Source organism: Anomaloglossus baeobatrachus, chromosome 4 (assembly GCF_048569485.1).
Source record: "Anomaloglossus baeobatrachus isolate aAnoBae1 chromosome 4, aAnoBae1.hap1, whole genome shotgun sequence".
In the NCBI taxonomy this organism is placed as follows: domain Eukaryota; kingdom Metazoa; phylum Chordata; class Amphibia; order Anura; family Aromobatidae; genus Anomaloglossus; species Anomaloglossus baeobatrachus.
The window spans coordinates 206,406,309-206,418,015 of NC_134356.1; the positions used below are offsets into that span (position 1 = coordinate 206,406,309).

At 51.5% G+C, this 11,707-nt stretch overlaps 1 long non-coding RNA gene across 1 annotated transcript in view; it reads left to right on the forward strand.

Annotated features, from left to right (window-relative positions):
* Nucleotides 1-4,338, forward strand: part of LOC142301367 (uncharacterized) — a 51,368-nt gene extending 47,030 nt beyond the window's left edge. Inside the window, exon 3 of the long non-coding RNA XR_012752785.1 lies at nt 3,876-4,338. This is a non-coding gene — a long non-coding RNA (uncharacterized LOC142301367). The remainder of the gene's footprint in view (nt 1-3,875) is intronic.
* Nucleotides 4,339-11,707: the final 7,369 nt, after the last annotated feature.

The window sequence follows — 11,707 nt, forward strand, 5'->3', positions numbered from 1 at the left end:
GGACGTAAACATCCTGCCTACCTCCTTCCTTCCGCATTGCTGGCTGGGAGCCGCAGGACACAGGTAAGATCTGTTCATTGTTCCCGGGGTGTCACACACTGCGATGTGTGCTACCCCGGGTACGATTAACAATCTGACGTTCAATTCTAGAGAAATGAATGATGTGCGTGCGATGAACGTTTTACCATTCAATCGCAATCGCACGTACCTGTCACACACTGCAATGTACCTTACGATGCCGGATGTGCGTCACTTACATTGCAGCTTGTAAAGCGGGCTTAACACATACTGTACATTCAGACCTTTGAAGAACAGAAAGAGGGACAAAACATGCGGTGTGGTGGAGCACGCCTCAGCAGATTTTGACCATGCTGCTACCCACACCTCAAGCCACACCCATTTGGCAGTGAAAGACCTTCAGCAGATGCCCAGGATTGTTCATAGTTGTACCAGCCGGAACGTTCTCATATTTATAACAAAAAAAAACAAAAACGCAAAAAAAAAAATCTAAATTTTTTTTGGGTGCTTTGCATATCAAAATGGCCATTCTCATACCTGCCCAGTAGCCACGTCACAACAACCTCATTGTACTGGGTCTTAAGCGAGCTTTACACGCTACGTCACGGATTTTGTGATGCACATCCGGCCGCTGTAGCGATGCCGTTGCGTGTGACACCTATGAGCGATTTTGCATCGTCGCAAAAACGTGCAAAATCGCTCATCGGTGACATTGGGGTCCATTCTCAAATATCGTTACTGCAGCAGTAAAAAAGTTGTTCCTCGTTCCTGCGGCAGCACACATTGCTCCGTGTGACACCGCAGGAACGACGAAGCTCTCCTTACCTGCCTCCCGGCCACAATGCGGAAGGAAGGAGGTGGGCGGGATGTTCGTCCCGCTCATCTCCGCCCCTCCGCTTCTATTGGGCGGCGGTTCAGTGACGCTGCTGTGACGTCGCTGTGACGCTGAACGAACCGCCCCCTTAGAAAGGAGGGAAGGTAAGTCCGTGTGACGGGTCCGGGCGATGTTGTGCGACACGGGCAGAGATTTGTCCATGTCGCACAACCGATGGGGGCGGGTACGCACGCTGGCGATATCGGTACCGATATCGCAGTGTGTAAAGCGGCCTTTACTCTATATTACTACCTCTTTCTTGGTTTAAAGATTACTTATATTTGAGAAAAGAGTGACCCACCATTAAAAGATAAAAACACCTGTGGCTAATGGGGGAAGAGGACTTGGAAGCACGGTCAGTCTTAGGGCTGCTTCTCACTTGCGAGTTTCTCGCAGTAGAGCAATGCGAGAAAATCTCGCATTGGAATCGGACACATGTTAGTGAATGATTCAGCTCTCATCTGCGATTTTTTTCTCAGTCCAAATCGGACTGAGAAAAAAATCGCAGCATGCTGCTTTTTTGCGAGTTTCTATTGCGAGTTTCTCCAATGCAAGTCTATGGGAGCGTGTAAAAAATCGGATGTCACGGGACGGCACTCACACCATCCTAGTGACATCCGATTTTCTAAATACATTTCTCGCATGTTTCCTAAAACACTGGAAACGAGCGATGTCTCCCAATGTCTGTCAATCACTATTCTCTGTCAGTCGGTCTCTCCCTCTCGGTCTCTATTCTCTCTCTGTCGGTCCGTCACTATCTCTGTCCCTCTCTCACAGTCTGTCGGTCAGTTTCCCCCCTCTCTCATACTCACCATTCCCCGATCCCCGGCGCGGCGCTGCACGGCTTTCTCACTGCTGCGGCGGCTTTTACTATTTTGAAAAAGCCGGCCGCTCATTAAACAATTTCGTATTCCCTGCTTTCCCCGCCCACAGGCGCCTATGATTGGTTGCAGTGAGACACGCCCTCACGCTGAGTGACAGGTGTCACACTGCACCCAATCACAGCAGCCGGTGGGCGGGTCTATACTGTGCAGTGAAATAAATAAATAAATAATTTAAAAAATGGCGTGCGGTCCCCCCCAATTTTAATACCAGCCAGATAAAGCCATACGGCTGAAGGCTGGTATTCTCAGGATGGGGAGCCCCCCAGCCTAACAATATCAGCCAACAGCCGCCCAGAATTGCCGCATACATTATATGCGACAGTTCTGGGACTGTACCCGGCTCTTCCCGATTTGCCCTGGTGCGTTGGCAAATCGGGGTAATAAGGAGTTAATGGCAGCCCATAGCTGCCAATAAGTCCTAGATTAATCATGTCAGGCGTCTATGAGACACCCTCCATGATTAATCTGTAAGTTACAGTAAATAAACACACACATGAAAAAATCCTTTATTAGAAATAAAAAACACAAACACATTCCCTCATTACCAATTTAATAAGCCCCAAAAAGCCCTCCATGTCCGGCGTACTCCACGGACCTCCAGCGTCGCTTCCAGCATGAAGGTGACAGGAGCTGCAGAAGACACCGCCGCTCCGGTCACCTCCAAGCAGCAACTGAGGTGAGTAGCGCGATCAGCTGCTGTCACTGAGGTTACCTGGATCCAGCGGTGACAGCGATTAACCTCAGTGACACCTCAGCAGATCGCGCTACTCACCTCAGTTGCTGCTTGGAGGTGACCGGAGCGGCGGTGTCTTCTGCAGCTCCTGTCACCTTCATGCTGGAAGCGACGCTGGAGGTCCGTGGAGTACGCCGGACATGGAGGGCCTTTTGGGGCTTATTAAATTGGTAATGAGGGAATGTGTTTGTGTTTTTTATTTCTAATAAAGGATTTTTTCATGTGTGTGTGTTTATTTACTGTAACTTACAGATTAATCATGGAGGGTGTCTCATAGACGCCTGACATGATTAATCTAGGACTTATTGGCAGCTATTGGCTGCCAATAACTCTTTATTACCCCGATTTGCCAACGCACCAGGGCAAATCGGGAAGAGCCGGGTACAGTCCCAGAACTGTCGCATATAATGTATGCGGCAATTCTGGGCGGCTGTTGGCTCATATTGTTAGGCTGGGGGGCTCCCCATAACGTGGAGCTCCCCATCCTGAGAATACCAGCCTTCAGCCGTATGGCTTTATCTGGCTGGTATTAAAATTGGGGGGGACCGCACGCCATTTTTTTTAATTATTTATTTATTTATTTCACTGCACAGTATAGACCCGCCCACCGGCTGCTGTGATTGGGTGCAGTGTGACACCTGTCACTCAGCGTGGGGGCGTGTCTCACTGCAACCAATCATAGGCGCCTGTGGGCGGGGAAAGCAGGGAATACGAGATTGTTTAATGAGCGGCCGGCTTTTTCAAAATAGCAAAAGCCGCCGGAGCAGTGAGAAAGCCGTGCAGCACGGCGCCGGGGATCGGTGAGTATGAGAGAGGGCTGCTAACTTCAGTCACTCAGGGGATTAGCGGTCACCGGTGAGCCCTTCACTGGTGACCGCTAATCAGGACGCGGCACAGACAGAGCCGCAGCATGACAATGAAATCGGGTTAAGTTCACCCGAGTTCATTCTGACAGTGCGGCTCTGTCTGTGTCTGCTGTCATCTGCCGTTCAGCTCTGCTACATGGCTGTCTGTGTCTGCGCTGAATGGCAGATGACATAGTAAAAAATACGCATTACACACGCATTACACACGCATTACACACGCTAGTAAAATCTCAGAAATAGCATCGCACTTGCGTTGCACTCGCACCTAACGTGAACTAAAATCAGCCGAGTTTTTTTCAGCCCAGTCGGACCGATTTTACTCGCATAGATGTGTTTCCACCCTTAAGGATATAATCCACACACATTATATACAGACAAAAAAGAAAGACTTATATGCTAAAGAATCTTTATGTAGCTTCACTATTTGACATATTGCTTTTGTGTGTGTTTAAGGCCGTGCTCACATGTTGCATAAATACTGTGTTTTTTGTTTTCCACAGATGTCCGCACGAAACTACACAGTATTACCTGATCTCCAGCCGCTGTGCATCTACAAATGCTGCTGAACTATGTGGTTTTGGTGTTTTTTTTCCTCTACAGGCTTCTATGGCGAACCTGAAAAGAATGCAAGCAAAAAAAAACCCCGCTGTTGCATTTTTAAACACAGAATCAAAACTTTTCTGTAGCATTAAAAAAGCATTAAAACCCCAGATCTGTACCCAAAACATATCAAACAAGGGGGGAAACATAAAAAAGCAAAACTCGGCAAAACACAATAATTAGAGAAGATTGTTATTACGTTGCGTGGTGAAAAAAAATGCAACATTTATGCGGTATTACATATTTATTACTTTTTGATGGATTTAATTGATTAAAATAATTAATCATGTCATATTTTTACACCATTTACCGATCGATCCCCATAAATAATCTTATCTCTGTTTTGTTCAGGTCGCTACGATTACAGGGACACCAAATATAGTATGTCCATGCTATTTGCTAATTTGTGATGTTTACTATTTTGTTGTTTTTTTTAAAAAAGCACATTAAAAATAACATATTGTAATTTTTAAAATTATTTTTAGCAATTTTATAAAAATTAAAAAAACTCTTTTATTTTCCCTCTAGAACACAGGACATATAAATACACTGCTATGTATAATGTATCTCTATGTACCAGTGTAATCTGTCTGTGGAGTAAGAATCTGCACTGCAGCTTCAAGTATAGAAAATTCACCCTCTGACATCACTAGAGCCTTTGGCTCAATGCCTTATCTGTTGCTGAAATGTTTAAAGGTTGTTGGTTTGAGTCCTGTGGAGGTGGATGGAAGAATAAAAAATCTGTCAATTATATTATAGAGGTTTTATTGGACATTTTCTTCACCTCTAGAATGCAGGGACATAGAGATTGTCCCGTAGGCACGTAGCCTATGTACCTGCGGATTTTGCCAAGGAAAACTGTGGATTTATCTGGATTTTCTAGATAAATCCGCAGGTTTTAGCAAGTACAGACACTCCCCATGTTACCTTATGGGACATGGGGAGTGCTGCGTCCATGCTGCGGTATGTGCGGCTGCGGAATATGCCGCACATAACTGAATATCAATTATTCCTGTGGAAATAGCTGCGGATGTCCCGCCTCTCCACTATGGATATAGAGGACGGGACTTCCGCAGGTAAGTTGTACAAATGTCCGCATGTTTACTGCAGATATTTCGCTGGAATCCCGCAGCAATGGATAGCTGCGGATTCCGGGCAGCAATTGCGGTAAACCTGCGGACATTCCTGCAGATATATCCGCAGGTGCAATCTCCCATGGGCACATAGCCATACACTGCTGTGTACAGGCTGAACGGAGCCAGGGCAGAGCTATGGGCGTAGTGACCCATGACTCACCTTTGCAGGGCAGCAAGGGGTTAATGTTTTCTGTAGAAAGAGCGGGCTTTTGCGGGGTCAAGAGTTTAGGGGGGGTGGATCTATAGGGCCAGGGGAGGGGACAGGGTGGGGGCTGTATATATGTCCAGGGAGAAAGGGGGGGGGCACTACTTCGGCGCGAGGTACCATTAGAGAAGGTCCCCGTGTCACCTCACCTTGTCTCCCCCTGATCTGATGGCATCGGTTGCAGGACTCCTGGAGCAGCTTCGGGCTGCTGCCGGCGGCGCAGATGGAGCGGCGATCAGGACAGCGTTGAGGGAGATCCTGGGAGGTCCGGATGCGGTGTCTGAAGCTGACCCCCCACCGCTCCGGAGTGGGCGCAGGGCGAGGGCACCGGAGAGGTTCTCGCCTGATGCTGCTCCTGGTCCTCAGCGGCGCCGTAGGAGCCCCTCCGGGGACCCTCCTCACCAGAAGAATCCACCTGCAGCAGCTAGCAGGAGCAGGCGAGGGAGGAATCCTGCTCGGCGTTCAGGACCTGCGGCGGTGGGCGGTCCCTCCAGGGGTCATGTGACCGGCTCAGCTGCCTCTACTGCTTCAGGCTACGACAAAATGGCGGCGGTCCTCCCTGGCGATGCTCCTGTCGGGGGGACTGCTAGACAGCATGGAGATGGAGTTTCTGCGGGGCCTCCGGGGCCGGGAGTGTGGAGTACGACCCTGCAAGGAGCGTCACCTGCCGAGCCCAGGATGGATGCAGCTTCCAGGATGACAGCGCGCACTGGGTTCGAGGATACTGCCAGGAGTGGGGCATTGCAGCTGCAGAGATCATCGCCAGAGAGGAGGTCGCGGTCCAGGTTTCGGTCCCCTTCGACGCGGAGGAGCGGGTCGCCATCAGGGAGGTCAGCGACGGGGAGAAATTCGCCCGCACGGCAGGGGCCTGCGCCATCCCGATCGAGGTCGCGATCCAGGAGGAGGTCGCCTTCACGGTCGGCATCTGAGGGGAGTCATCCTGCATCTCATTATCCGGTTCGCTCCCGGGTCATCCGACCAAGGTCGAGCGCGGCGGGTTCCCAGGTCCCCCCTGGTCGAGCTGCCGAAGACGTTTCCGTGCTGGTCCATTCTGGAGGAGATCGTCGTCTGGAGTCAGGATTTTCGGCTGGTGGGTCTCATGTACCGACGCAGCTTGGTGAGTACTCCTCTATGTTGTGTGCGTCCTCACCTAGTTTAGTTTCCCCGGGAGTGAGCAGGGGCCAGGCGCAGGGCGTCATAGGGGGTCTGGGGGTCGCGGGGCCGAGCGCGGCGGGGTTTGATGTCGGTAGTCTGACCAATGTTTTGAAGGGTGTGCGTGATTTGTTGGCGCAGTTGGATAGGACGAGTCAGGGGGCGTCCGGGTCTCCTGTCCCAGCGTGGGTGCCGGATTCTGGGGCGGCAGCATCGGCTGTGGTTGTGGTACCGACGGGAAGCGAGGTGGTTGCTGGGGATAGTGTGGCGGATCCCGGGCAAAAGGAGAAGGAGAAGGATAAGGAGGGAGATAGGATTATTTTGGATGATAGGGCCAGAGGGGAGGTGTACGTTTGCTTTGAGGGCCCCCTGGGGGCGCATTTAAAGAAGGAAGTGAAGGAGAAGATTTGGAAGGATGAATACGTGGACATTTTTTCCCTCCTTCCTTTGGAGAAGTTTAATTTGGATAAGAAAAAGAAGGATGATAGCAAGAAGGAGGAGGAAGAAAAGCGGAGGTGGCGGCTGATCCCTCAAACGTTTGTTAACTGGTTGCAGGCTTTTGCGATCCTAGCTAGCGTCATTGGCGAAAAGGCGCCGGATAATTGTTCTGGGCTATTCTGCTACATGGATGCTATAGCGGAAGCTCATAGGATTTATGGTGGGCAGACGTGGTTGCGGTACGATGAACAATTTAGGCAGCGGAAAGCCGTGCGACCCAGTATCCGTTGGGATCAGAAGGATATTGGTTTATGGTTAAAAGTCATGGCTCCGGCTCGTTATGGTCAGCCCTTTCACGGGGGGGCCGGGTCGGCCGGCCACACTACTGCTGGGGGTGCGGGGACCCAGGCAGGGGGTGTTGGAGCAAAGGCAGGTGTGTGCTGGCAGTTTAACGACAGCCAGTGCAAGTTTGGAAACTCCTGCAAGTTTAAGCATCAGTGCTCAGGTTGTGGAGGGTCCTCCCATGGAGCAGCTCGTTGCTTTAAGAAGGGTAGGCCCAAGGCAGGGGGAGATTTGGGAAAAGGGGTGAGCCCGGTGAGGCTTCACGAGATGGCCCCTTATCTAGATAGATATCCCAAGCGGGATAAGGCGGTATTGTTGGAGGATGGTTTTCGTGTTGGTTTCAGGATCCCCCCCCTCCTCATGTTGTTCCGTTTCAGTTAAAGAATTTGTTGTCGGCGCGGCGACACCCAGAGGTTGTGGCTAAAAAGCTTTTTGGGGAGGTTGCTTGTGGGCGGATGGCGGGTCCGTTTGCATCCCCCCCCATCCCCAATTTGGTAGTATCTCCGTTAGGGGTCGTCCCAAAGAAGGAGCCGAACAAATTTCGGCTCATTCAGCATTTGTCGTTCCCCAAGGGTTTGTCGGTGAATGATGGTATTGACCCAGACCTCTGTGCGGTGGTTTATACCTCGTTTGACGCAGCCGTCAGCTGGGTTCGGAAATGTGGTCGGGGAGCATTGTTAGCGAAGACTGACATCGAGTCGGCATTCCGCTTGCTGCCGGTGCATCCTGAGAGTATGCGACTGTTGGGTTGTTTTTGGGACGGTTCCTATTTTGTTGATCGTTGCTTACCAATGGGGTGTTCCATTTCTTGCGCTTATTTTGAAGCGTTTAGTTCCTTTTTAGAATGGGCAGTGTGTGATGTGGCGCAGCTCTCGTCGGCGATCCATTATCTTGACGATTTTTTGTTTATCGGCCCCGCTGAGTCGGCAGTGTGTCAGACGTTGTTGGGGACTATGGAGTGGTTGTCTGGCCGGTTCGGGGTCCCCTTGGCTCAGGATAAGACGGAAGGCCCGTGTACTTGTCTGAATTTTTTGGGTATCACTATTGATACTGTGTTGATGGAGTGCAGGCTGCCTGAAGAAAAGATCTCAGCTTTGCGGGCAGAGGTGGGATCGGCTGCGCGTCTTAGAAAAATCCAGTTGAGGGACCTCCAGTCTTTGTTGGGCAAGCTTAATTTTGCTTGCCGCATCATGCCCATGGGCCGCGTTTTCTCAAGAAGGTTGGCGTCGGCGACCGCTGGAGTGCGCTCCCCAAGGCATTACATAAGGTTGACTCGGGACCTTAGGGAGGATTTGGCGGTATGGGGCAGTTTTTTAGAGAAGTACAATGGCCGGTCGCTAATGATTGCGGAAGTCTTAGATGATTTTGATTGTGAGCTCTTCACCGATGCCGCGGGGGGTAAGGGCTTTGGAGCTTACTTCGGCGGCAGATGGTGCGTGGGAGAGTGGCCCGCGGCTTGGCATGAAGCAGGGTTTACACGGAATTTGACTTTGTTGGAGTTTTTTCCAATTGTGGTGGCGTTGTCCGTTTGGGGAGAGCATTTCAGCAACAGAAAAATTTGTTTTCACTGTGACAATATGTCAGTAGTCATGGCAATTAATAACCTGTCGGGCGCGTCTCCTCCGGTTGTCCGCTTGTTGTGGTACTTTGTGTTGCGGTGCCTTTGTCTTAATGCGTGGGTTGTGGCAGTGCATGTGCCGGGGGTTGAGAACGCCATTGCTGATTCCCTTTCTCGCTTGCAGTGGGATCGTTTTTGGAGCCTGGCACCGGAAGCGGAGTCCGCTGGCAGCATCTGGCCGGCGGAGCTCTTGGAATTGGTGTTCGAGAGGCGAGTTCGTTGATCAGAGCATCATTGGCCCCTGGCACGTGGGCTGCATATGAAGCAGCTTGGATGGAATGGACAAATTGGAGGCAGGAATTTGGGGCGGGGGAGTCTGCCGAGGATTCTGTAGGCGCTTTGCTTTGTTGGATGTGCCGGATGGCTTCCGGTAAGTGGTCTTTTTCCAGGGTTAATCGTTTTATGGCAGGGGTTGCGTTTGGTTGTAAATTGCGGGGGATGGTTGACATAACAAAGAATTTTTTGGTTCGACAAGCTGTGAGGGGCTTGAGGAAGGGGCTTCATAGACTGGACAGTCGGAGGCCGGTGTCATTCCAGCTGCTGGAAGAGCTGGGTGTGCAGCTGGAGCGAGTGTGTGTTTCCTATTTTGAATTGGTTTTGTTTCGGTTGTCGTTTTCCTGGGCTTTCTTCGGAGCTACGAGGATAGGCGAATTGGTGTCCCCAGCGTCGTCCCGTGGGGGGGGCGTTTTGGGAGAAGACACAGTTGATTTGGGAGACTCTGTGGAATTTTGGATCCGGCGGTCTAAGACGGATCAACTTGGTCGGGGAAGAAGGGTCACTTTATGGGCATTGGCGGGGGCCTTGATGTGCCCTGTCTCTTGTTTTAAACAGTACTTAGAATTGGGGCCTGGCCGTATGGGCCCGTTGTTGAAGCATCAGGACGGATCGTTTTTGTCCAGGTACCAGTTTGTGGCAGTCTTTCGGAGATGCCTGGAGAGGTTGGGGTTGGAGGCGGACAAGTTTTCAGCCCACTCTTTTCGCATTGGGGCGGCGACGGAGGCAGATAGGTGGGGGCTTCCAGCGGAGACAGTGAAGAGGATAGGCAGGTGGGAGTCGAGGAGGTTCAGGCTGTACGTCCGCCCCCATTTGTTGTAAAAGTCGTGGCTAGTCTGGTGTAGTGGTGTATTTATATATAAAAAAAAAAAAAAAAAAAATAATTTGTAATGTTGTTCTCAAGTTAATGGCAGTTCCTGGAGTGTGTCTGACTTGTGGTTGTTGTACCCTCCCCCCCCCCCCCTCTTTTCTGGTTTTGTTTCCTTTTATAGGTGGTGCGCCCCTGGTCTGGATTTTCGGCCATTCATTTGTTTATTGGGGGGCACTGAGAGCTGATGTGCGGCGCAATGGTCGGCAGTTGGGTTGGTCCAGAGACGAGGTAATCGTACGTTGGATCGGGGTGAGGGGCATGCGCTGGCGGCAGGTGTTGGTTGATTTTCACCGGTTCGCTCGATTGGATCGCACCCCGGATGTGCTGGTGTTGCACATTGGGGGAAACGATTTAGGGGCCCGCCCCTGTCGGGAGTTGATTCGGGATATACGGTATGACCTGCTCCGCCTTTGGTCAGTTTGTCCTAAGCTGAGGGTGGTTTGGTCGGACATTGTTCCCAGAAAGGTTTGGCGGGGGGCTCGGTCCCTGGAGGGGATCGACAAGACCAGAATAAAGGTCAACAGGGTGGTTGGGAATTTTGTGGCCAGGAATGGAGGAGTTGTGGTTCGGCACAGGGACTTGGAGTCGGGGGAGGGGAATTTTTGGCGATCAGATGGTGTGCATCTGACTGCCGTGGGTATTGATTTGTGGGCCTTGGGCATTCAGGAAGGTGTGGAGCGGGCACTCATTTTGGTGGGGTGACTCGCATTATGAGGTGTCAGGTAATGCTCGTGGTGGCGGTGGCGAGGGGGGTTCTTGGAGTCGGTGGAAATTCGGGGTGGGGGGTGGTACATCGGATAGATGGGGGACCACCCCCCTTTGTTTATTCTGGTATGGTAATTGCCTGGCGGACTTGGGGGGGCTCTCCAGGGGTGGGGTCCCCTGAGAGTCGGTTAGGGACACTGTTTTCCGGCAAAGGTGGTGCCCCCGAGCTTGTAGGCGCGGCTGGGGGCAAAATATGCCGGATGGTTTGGTAACAATATTTGGTGTCCGCCAGGTTTTGGGGCTCCAAGAACCGCCCTTGCATTGGCAAAATGGTTATTTATTATCTGTTATAATGTTTGTTAATAAACCGGGCCGATTTGGCCAATTTATCCAAAGAAGGGTGTTGTGTTTTTATTAGCGGTTGGGAAAAAGGGGGGTTTGGGGTGGGGGATTCTGCTGACAATATGAAGAAAAGCCTCTGCAGTAGGGCAGTCAAGGCTGAACGGAGCCAGGGCAGAGCTATGGGCGTAGTGACCCATGACTCACCTTTGCAGGGCAGCAAGGGGTTAATGTTTTCTGTAGAAAGAGCGGGCTTTTGCGGGGTCAAGAGTTTAGGGGGGGTGGATCTATAGGGCCAGGGGAGGGGACAGGGTGGGGGCTGTATATATGTCCAGGGAGAAAGGGGGGGGGGCACTACTTCGGCGCGAGGTACCATTAGAGAAGGTCCCGCCCTCCCGCCCTATACATATATGTTTAATCTTTGTCGGAGAAGACGGTGGAGTCGAGGTTCATTTAATTTGATATTGGGGTTCGAGTCATTTCGGCGAGCGGTGGCGAGGGGGGTTCTTGGAGTCGGTGGAAATTCGGGGTGGGGGGTGGTACATCGGATAGATGGGGGACCACCCCCCTTTGTTTATTCTGGTATGGTAATTGCCTGGCGGACTTGGGGGGGCTCTCCAGGGGTGGGGTCCCCTGAGAGTCGGTTAGGGACA